Raw genomic sequence first — 27,210 nt, 5'->3', positions numbered from 1 at the left:
AAGCCCTCTGATTATTTGAGAGGGTTAAATGAAAAGAAAATGGATCATATCCATCTCAATACTCTAGAGTTTGGCTGGTATCTATTTTTTGGGGGTTTCTTGTAGAACAGATGTGTTGGATTTCTTGCTCTCAATGTCTCTGTCTGAGAGACAACAGGGACGTCACTGGTCAGTCTGGCTATTGGACGGTGGCTGTTCTATCCAGAGCTATGATATGTGCCTTATATATTATATCCTAGCACAATAATCTGCTTGTGTTTGAGCTATTTTATGTTATTTATAGGTCAATGGGTCCAAATCAATTTAGAATTAACCTCCATGCCACATTGTGTAAAAAATTTCTCCTAAATGTACTTATCTTCTAAAGGGACCACTGATCTCCGTACCAGTGCTAAGGAATCCCTCGCCCTGTGTAATCACTCAGTCTGAGTTTTGGAATGATGGAAACTTCCGAACAAGTTAAGGGTTTGGACACCTTATACCTTCATTTAGGAACTGGAGGGGGTTCGAAACAACTCCCACCGAAATCATACAACATGTTAGAAAATAAAATTGTTGAGTAATTTCTCTTTAAGTCCTGACTACACAGTATTATATATATTTTTTTACAACAGTTTCTGAGATGTCTTATGGAACATTCGAGAAATGAATGTTTGGTAATGGACTACTGAGCAAAGGATAGAAGACTGAAAGCCCCATCTGACAACATAATGTGTAACCATCCTCTAATGTACAGCTGTCACATAACAGGGACATTGCCACACTGCCTGCATATGTGTCACATCCCATACAGAGCTATATGATGGATAGCAAGATTGCCACTAGCGAGGCGCTCAATTATTCACGGGTAATTTATTTTAGGGGTAATTAACTCCCAGTTCAATTTTTCAGAGTGACTTTGTTATTTTTAAGTTACTATATAAAAATCTGTCCTTTGAATGTAACCTCTACTGTATTAGAGGTTGTAGAACAAGAGGCCGCAACACATGAAGCTCCATGTAACATATAATGTACCTGGCGGATAATTTCCATGTATGGGAATAATTAGTAAATTAAGGCATATTACTTTAGATAGGAACAAATTGAATTTTTTAAAATGAAAATATGATTCATTTTTCATGATCAACATGGTATTTGTAAAGTAAGATGCTATGCCAAAGTGCTGGGATACAGTCCCTTTTGGCTAAAGGATTCAATGCCTTCTGTTAAAGATATATTTGTTCCAATTTATCTGAATTACACAATTTCTTGGGCTTCAATAGCTAGTGCCATCTTGGATAAGGGATCTGTAGTTAGAGCCACCTTAGTCTCCCATTAATGTATTGGAAGACATAGGTCAGGGGGGTCTAGTAGGAGATACATTGTTTTATTGCCAAATGGTTTCTTTATTGGATCATGGCAGGAACATGTTCAAAAAATTCATGTTTTCTTATAACCAATGTTGTCTAAGATCATGTTTTTTTTATAAATTGATTTTATTGTACACAAATAGTAGTCAACCCTACAGTATCTCAATATCGATATCACATAGTTACTGCCCCCTCATGTTACATTTATGTACTGATATAAGTATCAAGTTTGGAAAATGTTGTCTTCAATAAAAGATGTCATGTCAAGAAAAAGGTCTTCAAGAAAATTGAACTTTTTGACTGGTTGTCCAAATCCTACTGCAAACTCACAAGCATCATCAGTTGTTTACCAAACTTACTTACTAGACCTACTAAACAGTTGCAGTAGATAAATCCAGCATACCCTTAATTAACATAGCTAACCACCCACTTTTATAAGTGCCAAGCACAGTGTAAAATCACAAAAAGTTTTATAATTTGTTCAAAAACAGTATGCGCCATAGCAAACCAACAAAAATCTAATTTCTTTTGTAATAAAATTCATAAGAAAATCACATGACCCAGTCCTTCATGTGGATAGGGGCCTGTAAACATGTGTGGCCAATTGACCCAATAGCACCCACTACACTACAGTTCATCTTGTGACAGATTCTCCAAAAAATTATTTGGCAAAGGGGAAACTTAAAACTTCTGTCTCCTGTTACAGAAGTAATGCCCTCTTTATATGGAGCAGAGACCTCAAGCCCCATGGTGGACTGGCCATAGACCCTACAGGAAAATTTCCTGGCCACTTTAAGTTCCCAGTTGGCCCCTGTCAGGCCCCATGGTCCAGGTTTGACTACAATCTCTCAACCCCCTATAGTTACACTCCTGCATTTTAGTAAGGATCAGTGCTTCTGAAACTGTGAGGTTTCCCCAATCGTTGATGGCCACATAACCTGTTAACAGCAGGGAATCGATTTTTGGCTAGATGCAAAAATTCATACAGCCCAAAAATCCCAGATTTAGGTATAATCACATGAAAAATTAGAAAAAGTGTGACAGCATCTACAATAGTAGCATGATAACCTTTAGCCACATGTACCCCACACAAAAACATTGTGAAGTTTAAACCTGCCAAAGGATTCTTGCTCTAAAACATCACAACCCAATTGTTGGTGAGGTGAGACACATCTGGCGAGGGAGATTCAACAGAAATGATTGCTTCTGTCTATGGTTTCACAATATAACTGACTCATATTGTGCTCATTTTGATGTTCTGCTGAATTGAGGTAAACTTACAAAAAACTTTTGAATGTCATAGTGACATCCCAGAGGATTTAATCAGTGCGGGTCAGAGTGAAACTGAATTTTGCTCATGGTAACCAACTAGTTTCCCAGAACAACCAATTTTTTTAGGAGTAGGTAAGAAAGGTGATCTAATTGGTTACTAATAACAACATTAGCGCTTCTAATGAGACCCAATGTTAAGAACAGCAAAAAGTTTAACCACAGGCATACAAAGAATCCAATAATTATTGGATATTTGGATTTTGCCGCGATTGAAACTCATTAAAAAGACTATCCAAATATATATAGAGATGAATGAGTCAGATGCAATCTTCAGGGAATTTACATTTCCCGACAACTGATGAAAAAACCAGTACAGCTTTACTTTTTTTATTTTTTTTATAAAATCTTCTCTCTCAACACATTGGAATTTTTGTTTTATATTTATGAGACAACAAAAGGCAGAGGCTCCTTACTTTGTCTGGTGTTATAGGCAGACATTCACAAGAGCCGCATGTCTAAATCAAACAAACGGTAAAAAAAAAAAGAAACAACACACAGAACATTCCCTTAGCAGGAAGGCAAGAAAGGAAAACACATTCATGCCCATGCCAGCTTCATTTTAATGAAGTGTCGGCAGCCGAGTCCAGAAAAGTGCAAACCAAATGTTGATCCTTGTCTAAACATTTGGTGCGTGTTTGTTGTTTTCTTCTGAGTTTATTTGTGTGTGCTCTTTTTGGTCGTTTGATGTGTCTTTGCTACGACTTGAAGCTTAATGGCTTCTCATTTTGCAGAAATGAATATGTACCTCTGACAGCAGAGTAAGTTAAAGGAATACTGCAGGTGATCTATTATGAGGGGAAATTCTAAAGTAAGTTTGTTCCCATAATTTGCTGTAGATCTATCAAATGTCACACAATAGATTTGGTCCTTTTTTTAAAGCTACTTTCACGTACTCATTGTAGGCTACGTTCAGGGGCCTCCATCACAGAATTTGTTAAAAATAGCATGGAAAAAAGTCTTACATTCAGGACTTTTTTCTCAGCTAAAAAACATTCTCCTTTAATAAGTCCCACTACAGTCAATAGGTTCTGTTCAGCTCTGTTTGCTTCAGTTATGTGCCAAATCCGGCAGTTTTGTTATTTTCGTTGTTCTGCTCCTATAACTGAGCAGAATAACAAAACACTGATGAGAAAAAGGCCTAAGCCTAACACTTCTGTCTTGACATATTATTCCATTTTCTACGCCACCACTTTACTGGAGTAAGATTTAGACTGATTTTCACAACTTTTTAAAAAGTTGCAGTAAATAAATCTGACTTAAATTAGTTTGACATGGTAAGCATGCCCACTTGTCCAAAACTGGATAAAGTGGTGTAAAAATACAAAGAGTTGCAAATGTTTTGCTGAAATAAGCCCAAAAGTTTTGCAAGGTTTTGGAACCAGAATTCTGGAGAGTAGGACATACCCCCATATGTCTCTAAAGACTGAGTAGAAATATGTCAAGTATCTATCGGACTCTTCCAATTGCATTTTAGTGATCAACTGAGTTCCTACAAAAAATGCAAAGGCTCTGTAGTGTTATAACCAGTGTTGGACTAAGGTTTCTTAGGCCAACTAGTGGAAATTATTCTGAAAGTCCACCATCCATCTGTACAATATAGAACATGTGAACATAAATGTGTGTATCATCAATATGGTCAAATACATTATTAGTAAACCAACCCATGAGAAACCAACCCTATTGTTTAGTGATTGGCTTCTAATGGATCACTGGACACCATTTTACTTGGAGATCCTCAATAATGGGTTGCAAAGATCTCACTGGGGCCAGTCAGTTGCCAATATGGTCTATATCTTATGGGTTAGGTCACTAATAATCTATTTTATATTATTGTGTCAGGCTTGGGCCATCTGGAAGTTCCTCTATTATCTGGTGGCTGAGTCCAACCCTGGATATAGTCCACTGTGCTTCAGTCCTTGTATAGACAGGAAATGCTCCTCACACATGTATACATTGTATATAGTACAACATCTTGCACCTCTTGGACTGGAATATATTAAGAAACAGTTTTAGATTCTGTATTTTTCAAACCATTTTCTACTTCAGCTCTACACTAGAAATATAGAACATTGTCACGGTTCATATAGTAGGAGCTCTATATATTCATTCAGGGCAATGTCAGAGTGATCTAAGGTCTCTCTAGCAGTGAAAGAACTATCTTTATTATTGTGATTAATAATTTAAAAAATGGCATATAATCAGTAAGAAGAGCTTGAAAGTAAGAAGACTGGAGGTGGTGTAAAAGCAGGATTAGAAATTAAGCAATTTATCAGACAGGAGCCTTTCAATTTCTAAAGCTCTTAAGAAGATCCAAAGGTCAAACTGAAGCCATTGTTAGAGCTGAATTGAAGATTATCATACATATACTGACCATTTTGCAGTTATTAGACATATCTGTGTAGGAGCTTAGATAAGAAATGCCATCTCCCACCATTATGTGCTTTCCTAAGAAGGCATTAAGTGATTTCTTGGCCTACAAATTGAGGTTCAGTTAGGCTGGACAACCTGTTCTTCTGGATCCTGAGAGTCCAGTGACATATTTTATTATATAAAACTGGGAAGAAGGTTCAATTCTTCATCCCTTTATGCAAAAAGGGAATTCCACTTTAAGTTATCAAAGACATTATTGCACTATGCCACAAGTGTATGGGCTGTGAGCAGACACCCAACATCAAGCACTGTGTTGGACTTGAATAGGAAGACACCACTGAAATCTGCTGCAGAGGAGTTACTGTATATAGGTTTTTTATGACCTGAATGGATTAATATGCAATGCAATGCAATACAGCTCCAATGGCTCTAGTTGGTGACACGTTTGGAAATAACTAAAATGGAACTCCTCATACCTCAGATGATCAGTGGTGGTCCCATCAGTGCCACCACTCAACTAACAACAGTGACAATGGACCTCCCCTCTTTGTAATTGATCTACCATATGTACCAGTCATCTGACCCTACCAATCAGATTGTATGTGTATGTTTGAAGTTGGTTTGATGTTTGTATGGTCAAAGTTGGTATGATGTTTGAAATGGTAACATTATTTAGAAAAGGAGTAAAGTTCATCTACTTCAATCTATTCTATTGCCATGTTGATTCAGACGAAACCCCAAGGCAGAAGCCAATATTGGTCATCTCAGGGGAAAATTCTGAATAAATCTCTCGACCAACAACCCATCTCCAGTGGTCTAGTACCCATAGGCTTCACTTTAATAACGCTCCGCTTCCATCAAATCATAACCTTTTCTGGTGCATTTTCTGACATATATCTCCAATGCAAGGCTCTGTCGTACATTTATCATACATTTACTTTAACTGGATGTTTTCACTATTCCATACAGTAAAAAAAAAAAGGTACACCAATGCATCACTCTCCAACATATGTCAAAAGTAAACTTTTGACCTATGTTGGGTCAAGCGGGAGCCTATGGATACATTAAGTGCATATGCCGAATATAATGCTCAGATGTGATGTGAGCACAGACTACCTCCACTCCACTAGCGGAGAATACATTATTATTATTATTACCTGCCATTTCAGATTCTCTTGTATGTGATTAGACTAATGCTTGGAGACAATGTATAAAATAGTTGAATCCATCCCATGAATAATATCTGCAGAAACTTCTCTACAAAGTCATAGAATAGCAACAGCTGCAGGTCCGAAAGGTGCAAATCCCTACTTCACCTTGGAAATAAAATTAAAATAGAGAGGTTCATGTTTTGTTTGTCCAAACCAAGCTCTGAATTATTTACAGCTTGTTATCTGGTACCTCTGCTAGAACAGTGCTTGTGTTACGTGATACGGATGCTGTAGGATTGTTGAACCGAGCTTGATTGTAATTGACATCCCGGTGGTTTTGTGAAAAGAGGTTCACATTGTCTACAAGTCATTCATTTATATACTGCTAGGGGTACTTTGGTCGGATTGAGTAACTAAAGGTTCAAGTCTCTGGGTCCTGTAAATTCATGAACTGCATGCAGGCCCCCATTTCAAGTATGTTGGGTCAACCTGATGAATTTTTTAGGCTATCGTTGGAACTTGCTTATATCCTGCCTCTGTTTGCAAACCTTTAGCTTGACTGCAAAGCTGCTAGATTATACTAAGAGACTTGTATGAGACAGGCGCTCTTGTCCATTGACTGTTTCGGCTATTGAGGTCTTGTGGAGTGGATGGGACTGAGCTGTAATACCAGAAACAGCCCATGAGGTGCAGTCCACCTCTGGGGGGAGGGGGCTAGCCTAAAAGAGGTTGTCTAGGATTTTATTTTGTTTTAAATCCCCCCCCCCCATCTAGTAGGACTTTTTAAGAGAGCTACCACTCTGTTCAGGCTCCATAGCTTCTGTGCTGTCCTCACCAGACTTCTTGTCCCTGACTGTAAACTTTCTGCATGGACGTGGCCTAAATGGTGACATGTCCCCAAGCAACATGTAACCCAGCAGTGACTTTTGGGGACATGTCACTGCTGAGGCCAGTCATTGTCTGCAACGCGTTTGTGACCATGTCCATGCAGTAAGTTTACAGGTGGGCAGTGAAGTGCAGTGAAGACCGCCCAGGAGCCACGAAACTCAAACGGTGGGGATCAGGTAAGCATAGCTCTCTTCACAGGTCCTGCTGCTTGTGGGTGTGTAGGTGTGTGTTTGGCGGGGAAGGGGGGAAGGGATAGAAGGGAATTAAAAAAAAAACAGACAAACCCCTTAAGGTAATCAGATAGTGTTTGGCTGCTGAGTGGGCACTTAGGTTTCCCATGTGGCCCATGCAGATGATAGTCCCAAATTAAGGTTTTAGGGGGGCAGACTATTTACTAGTCTAATCCGTTCAGGGTCACACATATTGTTATATGCATTACATGTGTAAGCCTCAATGTTTTTCCATAAATTCGCAAGGTTTGAAATGTCTGACTTTGACTAGTAAATACTACATAACCGCTTCCTCCCTCTGTTTTGCAAGTTCCTAATACATTCATGCATGCATTCATGCAATGTGCTGTGCCTGGTTAGTTTTACATATAGCGTTAACCTCTGTTTTCTTCTATTTATTTTACACTTAAATCTGTTTCCCTTACAGAAAATTGATATAGCATATTATGCCTAGAGCAGGGTCTGAGGGGGCAGTGCATGATGTAGTGATTTAAAGAACACCAAAAAGAGACTTCCTGCATGGTAGCCTAAGGTTCCTTTATAAAGGGGTTATTCTATGACTTTTATAGCCTGTAAATCAGATGGATCCTAAAAGTAAGTTAGGTGGAAGTCTGATGTCTGTGACCACCCCTGCTGCTGAGAACTAGGGTCTCCAGATTCCTGTTCTTGACTCTAGAGCAATGTTCCTCAACTCCAGTCCTCATAGCCCATCTGCTGGTCATGATTTGAATATCCCAGAGAATTAATACCTGTGGTAATTCCCAATGCATTGACACTAATTATATCACCTGCTCAATACTAAGGAAATCCTGAAAACATGACCGGCAGGTGGACCCTAAGAACTGGAGTTGAGGAACACTGCTCCAGAGCATTTGATCCCAATCATTATGAATGACCCAATGACACAGAAGAATTTAGGACCCTACATTCTCAACAATGGTGGGGATCATAGAGACTTGATTTTAATACTTTAAAGAGATTTTTTAAGACTTCTCTGGATAGGTCATCAGTATCTGACACCCCTACCCCTTGTGATCAGCGGTTGGAGAAGGCCAACCACTGCTGTGAGTACCGCAACCTTCTTTTTGCTTTCCTTAGGCCAGTGACATCTTAGCTGATCAGCCGGGGTACTGTGTGTCGGACTTGCACCGATCAGATACTGATGACCTATCTAGAGAATAGGTCATCAGTTGAAAAGTCTCAGAAAACCCCTTTAATACCTTTAATATCCACTTCTGCAGAATGTAATACATAATCCCAATCTTGGTGGACTCTTAGTCACCAGCAAACATTCTGTTCTATATGAGGAATCTGCCTAGTCACAGAACCTATGCCTCAGAGATACCACTGTCAACAAAGAGGGTTGCCTTCACGACATAAGGAACTAAAAGTGGCAACTTGCTAACAGTTCCTAGCTAGGACATCCTTAGTCTATGTCACATATAAAGTCTATGAAAAAGTAAGATATTCATTGTAAATCATGTTTACATCCCACATTGGTTAAATTCAGACTTGAATGTCTCACAAACAACTGTGATCATTACATCTTATTACATCCCATTCTCAGGACCGCCCCTGAGGATTACATATTTGCAAGGTGGAATATCAATTACTTCAGAATCCTTCAATAGCTCATCATAAAGGGTCTACAAGCCGTGTCAAACCAAACATAACATGTGGCCAAGATTTAAACCTCTGCTTAAGGCCTCATGCACATGACCGTTGTTTTGGTCCACATCCGAGCCCCATTTCTTGGGGCTTGGATGCGGACCTATTCACTTCAATGGGGCTGCAAAAGATGTGGACAGCACTCTGTGTGCTGTCCACATCCGTTGCTCCATTCAGTGGCCCCACAAAGAAAATAGAACAAGAATAAGCCTATCTATAATGTGAGGGCTGTTCCGTTTGGCAAATTGCGGAATGCACACACAGCATCCGTGGTTTGTCAATCCTCAATTTTTGGACCGCAAAACATGGCGCGGTCGTGTGCATGTCCCCTAAAAGAAAGGCATACAGTATCAAACCCAAACACAAATCAAAACTCATACTAGTACAAGACATCCTAAAATATAGGCAATCAATATGGCCAATGTCAAATAATTTTTTCCAGAAATATTCATCTTGCCTAGAATTCTTTTTCTAATAAGGAGAAAATTATCCTTCCACGAGTATCCCAACTTCTTGATTATCTCAGCTGCCGCTAGAGCATGAAATGTATTAGTGTGGTCTCCATCCGTTCTTCTGGCGCTACTACACGGCTTATCTCATGACAGCTGTATCAATTAGAGATGCCTAGATTACACTTTAATTTGACACACAGATGAGAATGCTGTTGCCATGGAAGCGCCAAACATTCATTATGTGTAACAAAACCCCCTGGTTTAGAAAAAAAAAATCTAGCATTTGAATAATTCCTTTGCACAGGTTTATTATGCTTCTTCTGTCTATTCGGGACAAGTTCTTGGATAGACAAAGGGCTGGGCAGTATAATGTAAAGCTAACAGGAGATTCTCGGCAGAATCAAGTGGATAATTGCAATTAATGCTGTCACATGTGTGAATGAAGCATGGCAGGACACGTTCATTTATAGGAAAGTGCAATTAACAATGCTGACAGCGTCTCAGCGTGATCGCTGTCTCAGTAACAAAATGCGCCATACAAGATGTTGCTAGTATCTGTGCGGGCTGGAGAGTAGGCCGCTAATTTTCAGTTGCCAGGAGTACTCCTTGTTTGATACCTACATGAACGAGCCATAAGAATATCATTAACAAGCCAGTATGAAAATTTCCAGTGTAAAGGTGACAGTAATTCAGGCATTTAGATGACACGGAAATGGAAGTTTCATTGAAGTCGAGATGATGAGCTGTAATTCCCAAGCATTCCTTTATTGGGAAGGTCTGGGGGCAGACCCTAGTTTTGACCCCTAAATCTTGTTACACCGCTTTGTGCCAGGTAGAGGTAGGCATTTTAATAGATATATTTAAAGGCGTTTCTCAAGATTTTACTTCTGATGACTTGTCTTCTGGATCTGAATGGTGGGGGGTCGGACCCCCACTGATCAGCTGATCGAGAAGGCGGCGGCTCTCGCAGTAGCACCGCAGCCTTCTCACAGCCTCACCTAGGCCAGTGAGGACACTTTCATCAGTCCCATGCCCTAAGCGCAGTTCAGCGCCATTGAAGTGAATGGGGCTGAGCGTGATATCAAGTACAGCCACTATACAATGTACGGCGCTGTGCTTGGTAAGATGCAAGAAGGCTGCGGCACTCACAGGAGTAAAATCTCGGAAAACCCTTTTATTGGGATTTTTCACTTCCTAGCATATGCCGTCACTACTAAGTGATCAGTGAGCATCCCACCGCCCCATCAAATGCTGGAATAAAGGTGTGTTTAAATCTAAGTTTTTCACTGCACAATGCCACTCCTGTCCAGGTGGTGTGCAGGTTCTGCAACTTCAAACAGTTGTGGGTAAACTGTTTGAAGGTTTTCTAAGAGATGTTATCTTGGAGCACCTCAATGAAAACAAGCAAATAACGCCATATCAGCATGGCTTCATGAGGGATCGGTCATGTCAAACTAATTTAATCAGTTTCTATGAGGAGGTAAGTTCTAGACTTGACAGCGGCGAATCAATGGATGTCGTGTATCTGGACTTCTCCAAAGCATTTGACACTGTACCACATAAAAGGATAGTATATAAAATGAGAATGCTCGGACTGGGAGAAAACGTCTGTATGAGGGTAAGTAACTGGCTGAGGGATAGAAAACAGAGGGTGGTTATTAACGGTACACACTCAGATTGGGTCACTGTCACTAGTGGAGTACCTCAGGGGTCAGTATTGGGCCCTATTCTTTTCAATATATTTATTAATGATCTTGAAGAAGGCTTGCACAGTAAAATATAAATTTTTGCAGATGACAGTAAACTGTGTAAAGTAATTAACACTGAAGAGGACAGTATACTACTACAGAGGGATCTGGATAGATTAGAGGCTTGGGCAGAGAAGTGGCAGATGAGGTTTAACACTGACAAATGTAAGGTGATGCACATGGAAAGGAATAATGAAAGTCACCCGTACATACTAAATGGTAAAACACTGGGTAACACTGTCATGGAAAAGGACCTAGGAATTTTAATAAACAGAAAACTAAGCTGTAAAAACCAGTGTCAGGCAGGTGCTGCCAAGGCCAATAAGATAATGGGTTGCATCAAAAGGGGCATAGATGCCCATGATGAGAACATAGTCCTACTACTTTACAAATCACTAGTCATAGCTGGGTAAAGCATAACTGGGTAAACATTGTGGAGGCCGGGAGCGAGTCGTACCCTGGGATGGCACAGGAGCTACTGACGCCAAGGATTGCGGGCCCTAATTCCATCAGGGTTTCCGCCACAACCTACGCTAGTGGCTCCAACCCCCACTTCTCCTCCTCCGCCTTCTCCTCTACTTTCACCTCAGAATTATCCTCTTGCAGCACCAGTCAGCCATCAGTTGGTAGCTGGAAGCAGTGGGGAAGCATCAACAGGCCGTGCTTAAGCTGATCAGCTTAGGTGACAAACAGCACACTGCCGCAGAGCTGTGGCAGGGAATAAGAGACCAGACTGAGCTGTGGCTCTCGCCACTCAACCTAGGCATGGTTGTGTCTGATAATGGCCATAACTTGGTGGCGGATTTGGAGCTTGGCAAACTCACACACATCCCATGCCTAGCCCACGTCTTCAACTTCAACTTAGTGGTTCAGCAGTTTCTCAAAATCGACCCCAATTTGCCTGAGCTACTGGTGAAGGTGCACCGCGTGTGTGCCCATTTCCGCAAGTCATCGACAGCTTCCGCTGGTCTGTCAATGCTACAGCAGCGCTTATAATTGCCAGCTCACTGACTGTTGTGCGACGTGAGCACACGCTAGAACTCCACGTTCCACATGTTGGCCAGGCTTTGTGAGCAGCAGAAAGCAGTAGTGGAATAGCAGCTGCAACATGGTCGTCGCCTTTCCATTCAGCTTTATTTCTTCACAAGCGAGGAGTGGGCATGGATGTCTGACCTCTGTGAGGTTTTAAGAAACTTTGAGGAATCAACAAAGATGGTAAGCGGCGATAATGCTATTATCAGCGTCACCATCCCACTTCTGTGTCTACTCAAACGCCCGCTGCTCACAATTAAGGCTGACGCTTTGCATGTGGAAGAGGTAGAAATGGGGGAAGACATTACACAGGGTGATAGCCAGACCACCCTCAGTTCGTCTTCTCAGGGAAAATTGGATGATGATGATGAGGAGGAGGAGCAGGAGACAGTTGCCTCCGCTACAGAGGTTAGTACCTATGGAAGTTTAATTCCATCTGTTCAGCGTGAATGGGCAGGAGAGGAGGAAGAGGATGAAGAGATTGAGAGTCATCCTCCTAACTACAGCAAAGTCTTGCCTGTTGGGACTCTGGCAAACATGGCTGAATTTATGTTAGGCTGCTTTTCCCGTGACCCACACATTTTACGCATTTTGGACAACACCGATTACTGGTTGTTCACCCTTCTCGACCCCTGCTACAAAGAGAACTTCTCATCTCTCATTCCTGTGGTGGAGAGAACGAGCAAAATGGTGCAATACCAGAAAGTCCTTGTGGAAAAATTGCTCCAAAGATTTCCAGCTGACAATGCTGGCGGCAGAGTAAGGGAGACGAGGGGGAACACACAGCATTTCCAACAAAGGCAGGCCAACACTCTCCAATGTCTGGGACAGTTTCAAGATACCCCGCCAGCACCCTCAACCTGATGTGCGGCCTAGTGTCACAAGGAGGGAAAAATTTTGGAAGATGGTGAAGGAGTACGTAGCAGACCGTGTCAGCATCCTCGATGATCCCTCTGTGCCTTACAACTACTGGGTGTCCAAGCTGGACACGTGGCACGAACTAGCGTTCTACGCCTTGGAGGTGCTGGCCTGCCCTGCCGCCAGCGTTTTCTCAGAGCGGGTATTTAGTGCTGCTGGGGGCATATTAACTGATAAGCGTGTCCGCCTGTTAACTGAAAATGCTGACAGGTTGACTCTTATAAAAATGAACAATGCCTGGATTGCCTGTGACTGCTCTACTCCACCAGAGCAAAGCGGCTGAACATAAAGGCACTTTAAATGTGTTTTTTTATAATGTACTGAATACACTGTATTCCCATGCACCCCTTCCAGCACAAAAAAGGGTATATGGTTCAATCTTCCTTTTCTCGTCCTCCTCCTCTTCCATCATATCAACATGCTTATTAGTCTTCCCTCGCTCCTAATGTGGTAGAGGTTCAGCTCACCTGCAGGCCCTCGCATATAATGTTTTAGAGGTTCAGCTCACCAGCAGGCCCTCACCTACAATATTTTAGAGGGTCAGCTCATCTGCAGGCCATAGCATAAAATGTTTTAGAAGGTCAGCTCACCAGCAGGCTCTCACCTACAATCTTTTAGAGGGTCAGCTCACCTGCAGACCCTCGCATACAATGTTTTAGAGGGTCATCTCACCAGCAGGCCCTTACCTACAATCTTTTAGAGGGTCAGCTCACCTGCAGGCCCTCGCATATAATGTTTTAGAGGGTCAGCTCACCAGCAGGCTCTCACCTACAATCTTTTAGAGGGTCAGCTTACTTGCAGGCCCTCGCATATAATGTTTTAGAGGGTCATCTCACCAGCAGGCCCTCACCAACATTCTTTTAGAGGGTCAGCTCACCTGCTGGCCCTCGCATGTAATGTTTTAGAGGGTCAGCTCACCAGCAGGCCCTCACCTACAATCTTTTAGAGAGTCAGCTCACCAGCAGGCCCTCGCATATAAGGTTTTTGAGGGTCAGCTCACCAGCAGGCCCTCAACCATAATATTTTACAGGGTCAGCTCACCAGCTGGCCCTCGCCCATAATTTTTTCAATGGTTAGCTAAGCAGCAGGCACTCGCCCATAATTTTTTCGATGCTCACATCAGCAGCAGGCTTTCGCCCCTAATGTTTTAGCGAGTCAGCTCTGCAGCAGACCCTCACCCCTAATGTTTTAGATGGTCAGCTCAGCAGCAGGCCCTCGCCCGTTTGTTTTAGAGGGTCACCAGCAGGCCCTTGCTCCTAATGTTTTTGTGGTTCACCAGCAGGCCATTAATTATAATTTTTCAAGGGTGTATGATGCCCTCCTTTATGTGTAATAAAAGGTGTATTGGAGTGCCGTTTCTTTGTAATTTTTGGAAGCCCTTTCACTTAGTGCATAGGCTTTATGAGTGTAGGAGTCCCACTACCTGAACAATTGTACCACAATGTTAATGAGGCCCTCCATTATGTGATATACAGTTGTATCGTAGTGCCTCTTCTTTGTAATTTTTGGCAGTACTTGCACTTTATATACAAGTAAATATACAGGAAACAATGTTTCCTAATAATTTTTTTTGTCTAAAATCGATTTTATCTTCAGTTTTGTGCGTATTATTGTCAGTTTTTAAAAGTGGCGTACTCCTCAGTCAACATCCTTCCCAGCAGCGACCTGGGAGTCCAAGATGCATCTAGACATCCTCCCCATGCTGTTCCCGAATCATTTCGGTGGTGTTTCCATCAATTTCTCACCTTTTCCTATGAACCAGACACCCTCCCCTCTTCAGAGCAGGGGGTGCCTGGTTTAAGGCTCGGGTTCTCCCATTGTGCTCGGTAGAGCACCTGAGCATCCCGAGGTGTTCGACCCGAGCACCCGAACACCTGAGCACTTTGTTGCTCGATCAACACTACTAGTATGCTAATATGGGTTTTTTGGACAATTTATATGCATTGTTTGTGGGGTATTCTTTTTTATTATGGAGAGCGCATAGTATGCGTGCAAAGTATTGTAGCCCCTCTGGGTTTCTGGGAAAGATATTTAAATTAGCTTTCAAATTAGCTAAGCCTATCTGCAGATGTAAGATGTGCTAATTTTCATATATTTTTTTCAGAAACCCAAAAGAGCGTTTACTGGCTTACAATATTCCTAATGCGTACTTGCCTCTCTCCTTAAGGAGAAATAGTACCCCAACTAAGGCCTCTCAGGCAGCCAACCTAATTTTCTTTGCTTTGCTGTTAAAGGGTAGGGACCCAGGAAGAGCTGGGTTTCTGTAATGAGACACTGTTTTCCTTTTGGAAAGGAGACTGGCTTGCAGAGAAGCATTATGTGGGGACACAAGCACAATAGATTAAAAAATCATATTATGAAAAAGCCCTGATTGAACAGTTCGAGGCTACCACCAAAAATTTTGTGGATAAAAAAACAGGGTAAAATTGATCTGTGAAGCACAGGGAGGTATGTATAAATATATAATGTAGAGTTCAGCAAATCGATTCTATCAATTTGGAATTTTTCCTGAATTTTCCAAATAAGTCAGATTCTAATTAACCAGAATTTTATGCAATTCATTTTAGGCAAATCAAGAGATACAGAGACCTGTGAATGAAAAACATGTACATTCACATAAAAAAAACATGTCTCTCTCTCTTTTTTGATAAATTAGAGACAAATTCCGAATCAGTAGAATTGGTTCGCTCATCTTTGGAGTAGTGTTTTGCACAGTCTCAGTCCCTTAATTCTCATTGGTATTGTTTATGGAGATACTTCCTGTTTGTTACTATTTATGGAGGCACTCTCTGGTTGGTACTGTTTATGGAGGTACTGTTTATGGAGGCTCTCTATAGCTGGTACTGTTTATGGAGGCACTCTCTGGTTGTTACTGTTTATGGAGGTACTCTCTGGTAAGTACTGTTTATGGAGGTACTTTCAGGTTACTCACTGGTTGGTACTGTTTATGGAGATACTCTCTAGTTGGTACTGTTTACGGAGGCTCTGTCTAGATGGTACTGTTTATAAAGGTTCTCTCTAGTCCTGTTTATGGAGGTACTCTCTGGTTGATACTGTTTATGGAGGTACTCTCTGGTTGGTACTGTTTATAAAGGCACTTTCTGGTTGGTACTGTTTATGGAGATACTCTCTAGTTGGTACTGTTTACGGAGGCTCTGTCTAGATGGTACTGTTTATAAAGGTTCTCTCTAGTCCTGTTTATGGAGGTACTCTCTGGTTGGTACTATTTATGGCTGCACTCTCTGGTTGGTACTGTTTATAGAGGCACTCTCTGGTTGGTACTGTTTATGGAGGCACTCCCTGGTTGGTACTGTTTATGGATGCACTTTCTGGTTGGTATGTTTATGGAGGCACTCTTTGATTGGTACTGTTTATAGAGATACTCTCTGGCTGATACTGTTTATAGAGATACTATCTGGCTGGTACCGTTTAAGGAGATACTCTCTGGTTAGTACTGTTTAAGGAGAAACTCTCTGGTTAGTACTGTTTAAGGAGATACTCTCTGGTTAATACTGTTTAAGGAGATACTCTATGGCGTGCATTTTTCTAGATGATACTCTGTAGTTATGTTTATGGAATTTTAGGTCTTTATGCTGGTGTAGCATACCTCTCTTAAGAGAATAATGGAGATTAGTGGCATGATTTATCATTATTTTTTGCATATTCATCATCGTTATTTGAAAGGGTTCAGGATGATCAGGGTAGCATGGCCGCCTCCACTGTGTACAGTCTGCCATTGTACAGTTTTTTTCCCTTTATTCTCCGTTAAAAACAGAAGCACTCCACACAGATTTGCAAATGGTAATGGATGTGAAATCCCCGCTTCCAGTGACCTGGTGTTACAAACGTCACCAGGATTTTCCCTGACAGCAGTCACTAAGTACACTAACCACATGTGTCTCTGAAAGGAGGGCTCATGAGGGATTTCTCGTCTCTGCACAAAACACGATTAGGTAAGACCCAGGAGACATTTGTTGTGAAGGGTTGAAGAAGTGGTAATTTCTAGTAAATGGAAACATTTATTTCAAGAGACAGCAAAGCCCAAATGTATTTCACTTCTGATATTATTATTGTTATTTTTTTATATTTTTTATAAGAGCATAAAAATGAACACTGCCCCTAATGGCCAAATGGTTCTGAAAAATGTAAACCTGCTCAGGATATCTGCTGATTCAGTATAACACTGCTCATCACCTGCTGTGCTACTGAAGTTAACTGGGTTATCTCAACTGGACAACCCCCTTTCATAATGATCCAATTTCGGAAATCCCCCCACAATCAGCTGACAACCAACATGAATAGGTGACCAGGTACCGGTAATACATATAGGTGCATCAAGTCCTTCAGAGCTGGATTCACTTTTTGTAGTGGTTCTCATATCTGGATAATAGATGGGAGTCCAGACTATTCTGCATACCAAATGCACTAGAAACCTGGTGGAACAGAACCTGACTGGTATCTTCAAAAATCCATGTGAAACCATTGGATTGGTAATGAAAAAGTCTCTGTAAGGCCTTGTTCACACTTCCGTCAGAAGATTCTGTCATGTTTGTTAGGAAACATAGCGCAGTATGCAGCATGGTGACAGGAAAAACAGTGCTCTATTCTTCATATCAATATGAAGGACAGTCAGGGGTGCACCGCTAACCATTGACTGCATAAGGTGAAGACCTTCTTATAATAAACTCCCTAGGGAGAAGGGAGGGGGGGTGTTCTTGGAATTAACTGTAATAATCACATTTAAACTCATATGGACACCAAAGTCATAACTAGAGCACATTCGGCAGCCCAGTTGCAGAGTACAATTTGTCGGTACGCAGAGCATGTTCCTCCTGACCAGCATCGCCGCTGAAGGAGTTACACATTTTACTCATTGAGAGCTCTGCAGGATTTCTTTTTCAAAACTCCTATTCAGGAGCTAGCTCACAGTTTGAAGTAGCCAAGAGTGCTTGTTTCCGAATTACACAGCGAGATGAATCTGTCTGGAGAGCAATTTTGCAAAACAGTGGAGAAAAATAAGTAGTCATCAGAATAATATGAAAGAGTCAAGTTAGTAATTCCATCAGGAGGATATACCCACTTACTTCGAAGACTCTGCTGAAGGCAATACAGGGAGGCATTCAGAGAGTAAGCTCGTATGATCTTACTATTAATTCCTAATTTTTGTTACATTTCCTATTCTTGACGTTCCAGCTAATTGGAATCCTTCAGTAATTTACCCTTTACTCCGCTCGTGTTCATGCCTTGTACAAGATAATTGTACTCAAAGCTGAATTTAAAAAATAGCTTACGCCCTTACATATTATTTTCTTATCATTTTTAAAATTAACTCAAAAATGCATTGATCTCAATACTAAAACACTGTATGCAGTAGACTCTTAAGCTCCACCTAGGGGTGGCTTCAGGTGGTCAGAATTTTATTGTGGTAAGTTTTTGTCTAGGCAGATGAGATTTGGAGCTCTCTATCATAAAAAGGTAACAAAGATTGAGAAATTAGTGCAGCACAGAATGTTGGGCCTAGAAATCCGATGTTTTTATTGCCAGTAAACCAAGATGTCACACCAATGACCACTCTTTCTTCGATTCATTTATGCATAGATATAGCATAGTTTTAAATTTTTTTATGCTTACAAATGAATTATTACTCTGTTAAGAAATTTGGATGTCATAGAGGGGGTTGTCCACTTGGCACCCCCTCTATAAGCTAGATAGGAGAGTATTAGCAAGTAACATCTCAGTGGTGCCGTCAAGACAAATACATGGCTGGCTGTGGTTTCAAGGGTTCTTAGATGACTTGCATGTTAAAGGGGTATATTGTGGTAAGACAGCTGCCTATTCACTTCACTTTGAAGCCAAGTGCCAGAATTGAAGCTGTGGAGCAATGGAGGTGAGTATTTTATAGCCCCCACAAGTGCTTAGGACACCCCAATGGGTGCCAATAATGACTCCAGAAAATAGGACAGTTAATTTAAAAGAGCTGTCCAAGATTTAGATTTCCTCAGGGCAGGTCATCAATATCAGATCAGCGGGGGTGTGACTCACAAGACTCTCACCAATCAGCATTCTGAAGAGCACCATAGCCTCTTCCTAGGCCCGTGATGTCACGTTTATTGGTCACATGGTCTAGGCATAACTCAGTCCTCTTCAAGTTAATGGGACTGTGCTGGAATACCAAGCACAACCGCTATCCAGTGGATGATTCTGTGCTTGGTAAGCTGTAAGGAGGTTGTGGCCCTTGTCCTCCAAAAGCAGATAGACTGGGGTCCCAGGGGAGTTCTACCCCAGGTGATCTGATATTGATGACCTCCCCTTGGAATCTCAAAAAACCTTTTAAACAAAATCTTGTTGTATGACACAAGTTACGCCATTTCTAGAACATTTTAAAGAAAGAGCCACATGCATATAGATACTTTTTTATTTTCCCAAGAATATCTTCATTATCATAAATGGCAATTAACCGGTTAAAGGAAAGACTGACTTACAGCGTTATGAGGTCTGCCTGTTGCATCAGAACCAATTATGCCTGTGCATTAAAGCCAATTTGTATGGGATTTCTTTGTACATTTCACACATTTTTTGACACACTTCCATAACTGAAACAAGCTATATTTGGCTTTCACGCATTCTAACATTCTAAAGAAATTCTTATTTTCAACAGCCAAAATTACTCATCCCTCCGCCATCCTCCCCCGATGCTCTGTTGACTTGTGTCTAAGTTCTCATTGCCAACGCAAATAACTGCATGTACATGTACAATCAAGGATGCTGAATGATATTGGGTCTATCTCCAAACCTTTCCAAGTGAACACAACATCAAGACTTCTCCGCATGCATTAAACGTCAGTTACTAGAAAACTAAATAAGTCATAACTATTGATCCATGTTGTGGCTATAGTCTAAAAACTGCAAACTAATCGTAATGCCGGCTCCTATTTATAAGGCACTGTGGGCGAAAACGTCCAACTGCAATTATTCCAGTTGTAAATGGGGTGGCAAAAAATAGAATTCTTGGCTTATAACCATTATCATGAAGAAAGCAAAACATCTACAAGTATCAAGTATCTATAGTTTGTCCTCTTGAAATACGTCATTGAAGCCAGTTTGGATAGAGTAATGCAATCAGATAACACATTTTTGGTGATGTCCCATGACCACTTTAGTATTGGCCATTGACTTGGAAAGTAGCAGAAGTCAATATCAAAGTCATGGAAGCCAAGAAGCCGAATGGAAAACCAAGGTAATGGAAGGCAAGAACATCCTGAGCTTTAAAAGTCTCCAACCAGTGTTGAAGGGGTTCCGGTGCTTTCCACAAGGCTACACCCTCTCTACTAATAACAACTTTTCATCTATGTCAATGAAAACATTGAAAAGTGGAAGGCTCCTTTAAGAACAGTTGTAGGGCTCAAAATCCTTTTTAAAATGTACCTATTTGATATCTGAAATGGGTGGTTTCATGAAGATAACCTCTGGTCAGCTGATCTCCACAGGCCCAACTTTAGAAACCCTGCGCAATCAGCAGGTGAAATGTAGTATTACATGGTGGCCATTCTAAACAATGGGGGAGCTTTATCAAAAACTGGCGTAAAGGAAAACTAGCTTAGTTGCCTAAAGTAACCAACCAGATTCCATCTTTCATGCATGTGCTTGTCGGTGGATTTAACAATCTTATCTACTGGTGGTCTGTCTGGGCCATCAGGAGCCTGTTCGCCTTGTGTGCGTGATCTCACATAACCACTGCTCTCAACACCTCCTACCAGTTAGGTTAGAATGGCCTAGATGGTGGCACAATTCGTCAAAATAGCCATCCTGCTTCTCTGCTCAGTCCAATGATGCACCCCCTCTGAAAGTCTCTTAACTGGCCAAATGTCTTCGACTGTGTCTTAAATGCATGTCTAGCAGCCAATGATCTTTTACCATGAGGTACACTACCCAAAAGGAGCCCCTAAGAGTTTTTTTTATAGGTAAGCAGGGAAAACACCTTTACGCCTTCTTGTGGCAAAACCCAGTGTTTAATCAGAACACACCTGTAATCATTGACATATCTGCCTGAGACATAACTGCATGCTGAATCTTGCATGTCAGTGTTACCGAGAGTTTTATCATTTAGTATGTACGGGTGACTTGCATTATTCCTTCCCATGTGCATAACTTTACATTTGACAGTGTTAATCTGACTTTTCTATCCGGATGAGTTACCTTTTTTTGGTCAATCAGTGTACCTTCTATAAAGATGACCTTCTTATGTGGCAGAAGCGCCATTGGGTTCCCTTAGACACCAGGGCCAATGTGTGACTGTTACCTCTACACTCTTTATAGGTAGGTTCTATGGTGAATGGAAATCTCTGCAATATTTAGTCAGATCATAGCTCTAGTCTAGAGGGACTCATTCAGCTTAGTATACGCCATATAAGAAATAGCTATGATCAGAAGGAAGAAACACTGATCGAGAGGACACGTTGTTATTAATCGGAATGAGGAGACACTTTCTGTAACAAGTCACCTGAACAATAAATTTAAATCCGGAATTCCAGTGATTGTAACTTGCATGGTTTACATTCCTTTAAAGGTCACATTTTACAAAGTGGCCTGCAGGAAAGAAACAGCAAAGTGCAGTACAGTGTGCGGCTATCCGGCATAATACAGGCCTGAACTCTGCTAAAGTGAAGACTAACAATCTACTGGAGACAATGCGAAATAAAGCAATCTCCTCAGTAACAGGACACCAGCACAGCTCCTGCGTCATATAAGCCTTCAACGCATCACTTGCTGGGGAGCATCCCTGTCTACCAGCATCAATTACCATGCCAGCCGAGAGAAGAATCTAGAGGGAATAATCATCGTATCTATCTATCTATCTATCTATCTATCTATCTATCTATCTACAGTAAATGTACCCGCAGTTCTATGTATACCATAGATAAACAACAAACTCAGCTCTGCTACATCTCTATATCAACAATGTAACAAATTAAGAATAGACCGTACACATCGGTGATGATACATGATGTCTGCTATATGTTTCACAGGGTTAGTAGACAATATTTAATATACGAAGAGTTTTCTGATTGACCCCAGTTCTCCGTACCGCAAACATTCAGATGTTTCATATTAAAAACAGCTAAGCAGTTTAAGGGTTTCGTTTGTTATGAGCTTTAGGACAAACTTCAGTAAGAAAGAAACAGAAATTTCCTTGTAAAAACATGCACCCTGTCTAGATTAACCGCCCTGTGCCTACTTATGCCAAGGACATTCCTTTAATAATGACTTCAGCCCTTTCCTGCATTTCATAGATATCAAGTGTTTAGGACCATCCTGTCCATGAACCAAATGCCTAGTCAGACAGACCTCCATGAGGCGAGGTGGAACTTTGCCTCAAGTATTTCTCTTCTAGAGGGGTAATCCTTTCAAAGAAAAGACAGAAATATACTGGAGGTAGGGGAATTGAAAATTTGCCATAAAAATCTATTCTTGATGGGGAAAGTCTTCTCCAAGAGATGGGTTTTGGAGAGGTTTCACTGTATGCCATCCATTACTGCTTTTTCCTATCTCCTGTTTGAGGAAGGGATGGAGGTCCATTTCACTCGGGGAGCAAAAATGCTGTGAACCCTCTTTGAAGCAATCCAAAAGTGCTTGGAATAATGGTCTTCTAGGGGGTGGCCCTCTCAAAGGTCCATTTCACTCAGGGAGCAAAAACGCTGTGAACCTTCTTTGAAATAACCCAAAATTGCTTGCAATAGTGGTCTTCTAGGGGATGGCCCTCTCACAGAAGATGGCAAGTATGCCTAATATAAGAAAATCTAAAATCTGGTCTGAATAAGGGGGTGGTCTTGTAGGGAACCTAGAATCCTCTTTCCCTCTAGCAATTCAAAAATACTTATCTTTCCATAAAGTCAACATGGGCGGGAAAAAAAAAAATCAATTTACAGCAAATGACAATGAAGTGGGCGGCTTAATGTTGTTGAACGTCACCATATTGAATTTCGTGTGAGGTAATAGCATCCAGATAGGGAATCCTGAAATCAGTTACACACTACGGCCAGTAGAGGGCGCCCTCATACTTCTAATACGTCTCTGGGAGAAAAATACAAGAAAAACCCAAAGCGTATGGCTTTGTTCCAGATACGACTGCAAGCTCTAGTCACATTCTTTTCATTTGCAGGTATTAAGATTTCTTTTCCTTACGGTTTTCGTTATTTCAATTTACTTTCCCTAAAAAGATTCAGAAAGAATTTAGTGGTGGTCCCTGAACTACAACCCAAGCCAAGTCTGGCCATGGGGAGGCACAGAGACAAGCAGCCAGTGCTGGGACTGAGAACAGAGAGCAGGGAATTACATCGCAATAGGGGGCAGGCAATCCCGTGTAACCCCTTCGGATTTACCAAATGCATAGCCTATGTGCCACCTGTGCAGCGGCATAAAGGGACATAAAGCAGTTTCCTACAGTCTTTTATATTGCATGTCATGGACTGAGAAAATAAATTACTGGTGGGAAATTTTAGAGGGTACTCTATAATAAACTGTTGGAAACTAAAGGGCCCCTATACTGTTCTAACACTGGGGCCCTCTGCCGTCTGGGTCCACCCAAAGCTAGAGAGGAGCAGATTCAGTGATCCCTTTCTTCTCCGTCAGCCCGGATCACAGTGAATCATGACCCACAAGAATCCATTCTGCCATCTGTACTGGCAAACCTACAGTACGTGCAGATCCGATACTGAATACGACGTGCAATGGAAATGATGGACGGGTTTAACCCTTTCAGAACCGCAGATAAACCACCACGATCGTCATACAGACTAAAGCCCAGAACGAAAAGGGGCCAACATTGAGCCAGGAGCGAGGAGCGACATCTCCCTAACAATCAATACAATTTAGAGATGATATGGAAACTTTCTAAACCAACCGAAGATATTAAAGCGTTTGCTAAAGACATTATACAGCGAAAGTGTGGCAGAGCTGAGTTTGTCACGTGGTACCACTCATGGTACAGGACCGCAGGTAGATCTGCTCTGGTATCTTTTGTCAGTTGTCAGTAGGCAGATCTTAAGAGTTAAATAGAAGATCCAGCTCTGCTACATCTGTGCCAGCAAAGACTGCAAAAACATTCCTAGCTATAGAACGCCAGAAAATGTGTCCCCTCCTGTAAACTATGTCATGCTGGAGTGATTTTCTAAACAATAAATTGCCTCTAGCATCAAATACAGTTTATGCCCCCTTGCTTGAAAATAAAATGAGACATTCTCGTATCCCTGTATTACACAAGTCCTTCTGTAGACTTTCTACGCTGCTCAGGAGCCACTTAAACCCCTGTAACTCTTCTCTTCTACTTCCCCCAGTAGTCTCCATAGTAGCCTCCTTATCTTATTCCCTAGTAGTCTGTTACACCCAAGAAACCCCTTCCTCCTATTTGAACAACTCTCTCCCCCATGCCCTCTCTTTAATAGTCTCTTGTTCCATAATAACCCTTTCCCCTTACCCCGATAGTCACTTACTCTTCAGTAAACTTTTCCTCTAATCCCCTGATAGCCCTCCCCAGTACTCCCTCTCTCTCATTCCTTTGTAGCCCCTTCCTCCCATTCCTTAGTAGCCCCCTATTACTATTAATGCCCAGTAGCCTCTTCATATTACTCTCTAGCAGTCCCTTCCTCTAAGCCCCCAGGAACCCCCTCCTCTCACTCCTCAGTAGCCCCTTCCTCTCACTGCTCAGTAGTCCCTTCAACCCACTCACCTGTAGCTTATTTCATCCACTCCCCAGTAGCCCATTCTTCTTACTCCTCAGTGGCCCCTTCCTCCCACTACCTGGTAGCCTCTTCCTTTACTCTCCAGTAATCTCTTACTCCCAGTTGCCTCTTCTTGCTCTCCAGTAGCCCCTTCCTCTCCAGTTGTCTCTTACCCCTTGGTTGCCCCTTACTCTTCAGTAGTCTCTTACTCCCTGGTTGCCCCTTCTTCTTCTTGCTCCCCAGTAGCCCCTTCCTCTTATTCTCCAGTAGTCTCTTACCCCCTGGTTTCTCTTCTTCTTGCTCTCCAGTAGCCCCTTCCTCTTACTCTCTAGTATTCTCTTACTCCCCGGTAGCCCCTTTCTCTTACTGTCTAGTAGACTCATCCTCCCTGGTAGCCTCTTCCTCTTCCTCTTCAGTAGTCTCATCCTTCCCGGTTGCTCCTTCCTCTTGCTATCCAGTAGTCACTTCCTCCCCGGTAGCCCCTTCCTCTTACTCTCCAGTAGTCTCTTACTCCCTGGTAGCCCCTTCCCCTCCAGTAGTCTCTTACTCCCCGTTAGCCCCTTCCTCTTACTCTTCTGTAGTCTCTTACTCCCCGGTAGCCCCTTCCTCTTACTCTTCAGTAGTCTCTTACTCCCCGGTATCCCCTTCCCCTCCAGTAGTCTCTTACTCCCCAGTAGCCCCTTCCTCTTACTCTCCAGTAGTATTTTCCTCCCTGTTAGCCCCTTCCTCTTACTCTTCAGTAGTCTCTTCACCCCGGTAGCCCCTTCCTCTTATTTTCCAGTAGTCTCCTACCTTTTGTATGTGTCAGCTTTTTAATGACCCTTAATTTTAGGCGCAGAAAAGTGTTTCGATGAAAGTTTGGACTGCTCACAGCTACTCTCATGCCGGTGATTAGAAAGCAGATTCATTGCAGCGCCTGAGTGACAGCTAGCAGCTCCAATGTCTCATGAAATGATTATTAGGAAGATCAGAAATCCTGCTCTGTGCTGCTGCCTATAGCCCCTGCTTGTTGAGTAGTTTAGCAAGCCGTTTACACCAGAATGTCTTGGCTTTTGTCGGTGAGAAATTATTTAGAATCCTCTTTGTACTTCTATTGGTCAAACTCCTATCCACTCCAGGGAACTGCCGGGCACTTAAAGCAACAGAGCATCCCTCTTTCCCCAGCAACACACACAACATCATAAAAGAATAATGTCAACCTGATCGGAGTTAAACATACATCTTCCATACGCCCAACTTTCCCCTGAATATCTCCTGCCAATTCTCTGGTGTTGCAGCCAGAGACCAGACACTGGCATCTTAGTCCGTACTTTGCTGTTATTTGAAATGCAAATGTCATCACCTGGGGAGTTCTTGTATTTTTAGTCGAAGCCCAGGGAGCTGAGAGATGCAATCGGATATAAATATTCCCTATTTATTTCTTTTTAAAGCCTCCTTTATGTAACTGGCGCCATGACAGATATCTCGTGGAAGTTGATTTATAATTGTTCCACTACAAACCACTACAGATGCAGCAGAGCCGGACTTTTGCCAGATGCACTAGGGCTAAGTTTGTCATCTGTGCACTAGCCAATTATAGTTTATCCTTTGGACTGCACTACTAGTTACCATAAAGCACAAAGGATGCCGCTCCAAAGGGTTAAATGACCATTTCATATAAATGTATGTATATTTTACATTAGTGCAAGATGATACTATTTATGTTTTAATTGTTTGTTTGTTTGTTTAGAATAAAATTGGAGAACAAAATAAAAATATTTACAAATAAGGTGGCACCATAGTAACATAGTTTGTAAGGCTGAGAAAAGACATCCGTCCATCCAGTTCAGACTATGGAGACAATTATATCATGTAGTCGTCAGCATCGTCGGTTTGCTAGGGGGTTGTCATAGGGTAAATGGCAGGAAATGCATTTACAAAAGCACAGGAGCCAATAATCATAATTAGAACACAATGGATCATTTACAGGCGCAGCAGAGCTGAGTTTGTCATAAGGCGCAACCCATGATAATCTCACAATGGGGTTTTCCAGAAGACTGCAGGTAAGCCGACTGCATGATCCGGTGGCAGATTCAGCTCTGCTACATCTCTACCTGCTAAAAAAAGGAGAATGACCCACCTTTTTTCAGTTAGTTTCCAATGAACACATCAACACACTTGTATTTTTGGAAATCTCAGTTGAAACTCTTGGATAGTTTGATTTGTTTTCTTGCAACTTCCTAGGAGAAAAAGGCTAAAAAAAAAAAAAAAAAAAGCAAAAAAAAAAGCAAGGTGCAGCCTTGATCTTCTTGTGCTGTGGCAGAGAGATTTAAATTATTGATAGTGGAAACTGCATGGTAAAGGCAGTGGAATCTC

At 41.7% G+C, this 27,210-nt stretch overlaps 1 protein-coding gene across 1 annotated transcript in view; it reads right to left on the bottom strand.

Annotated features, from left to right (window-relative positions):
• The window catches only part of BDNF (brain derived neurotrophic factor), a 50,502-nt gene extending 23,493 nt beyond the window's left edge, over positions 1–27,009 (bottom strand). Inside the window, exon 1 of the mRNA XM_040409494.1 lies at positions 26,975–27,009. The gene's annotated coding sequence lies outside the window, so the exon portion shown is untranslated. The remainder of the gene's footprint in view (positions 1–26,974) is intronic.
• Between the last annotated feature and the right edge of the window lie 201 nt (positions 27,010–27,210).

This window comes from Bufo bufo, chromosome 10, assembly GCF_905171765.1.
Source record: "Bufo bufo chromosome 10, aBufBuf1.1, whole genome shotgun sequence".
NCBI classification, from domain to species: domain Eukaryota; kingdom Metazoa; phylum Chordata; class Amphibia; order Anura; family Bufonidae; genus Bufo; species Bufo bufo.
Note: the sequence above shows the minus strand (reverse complement) of the source record. Positions and strands in the feature narration are given on the sequence as shown.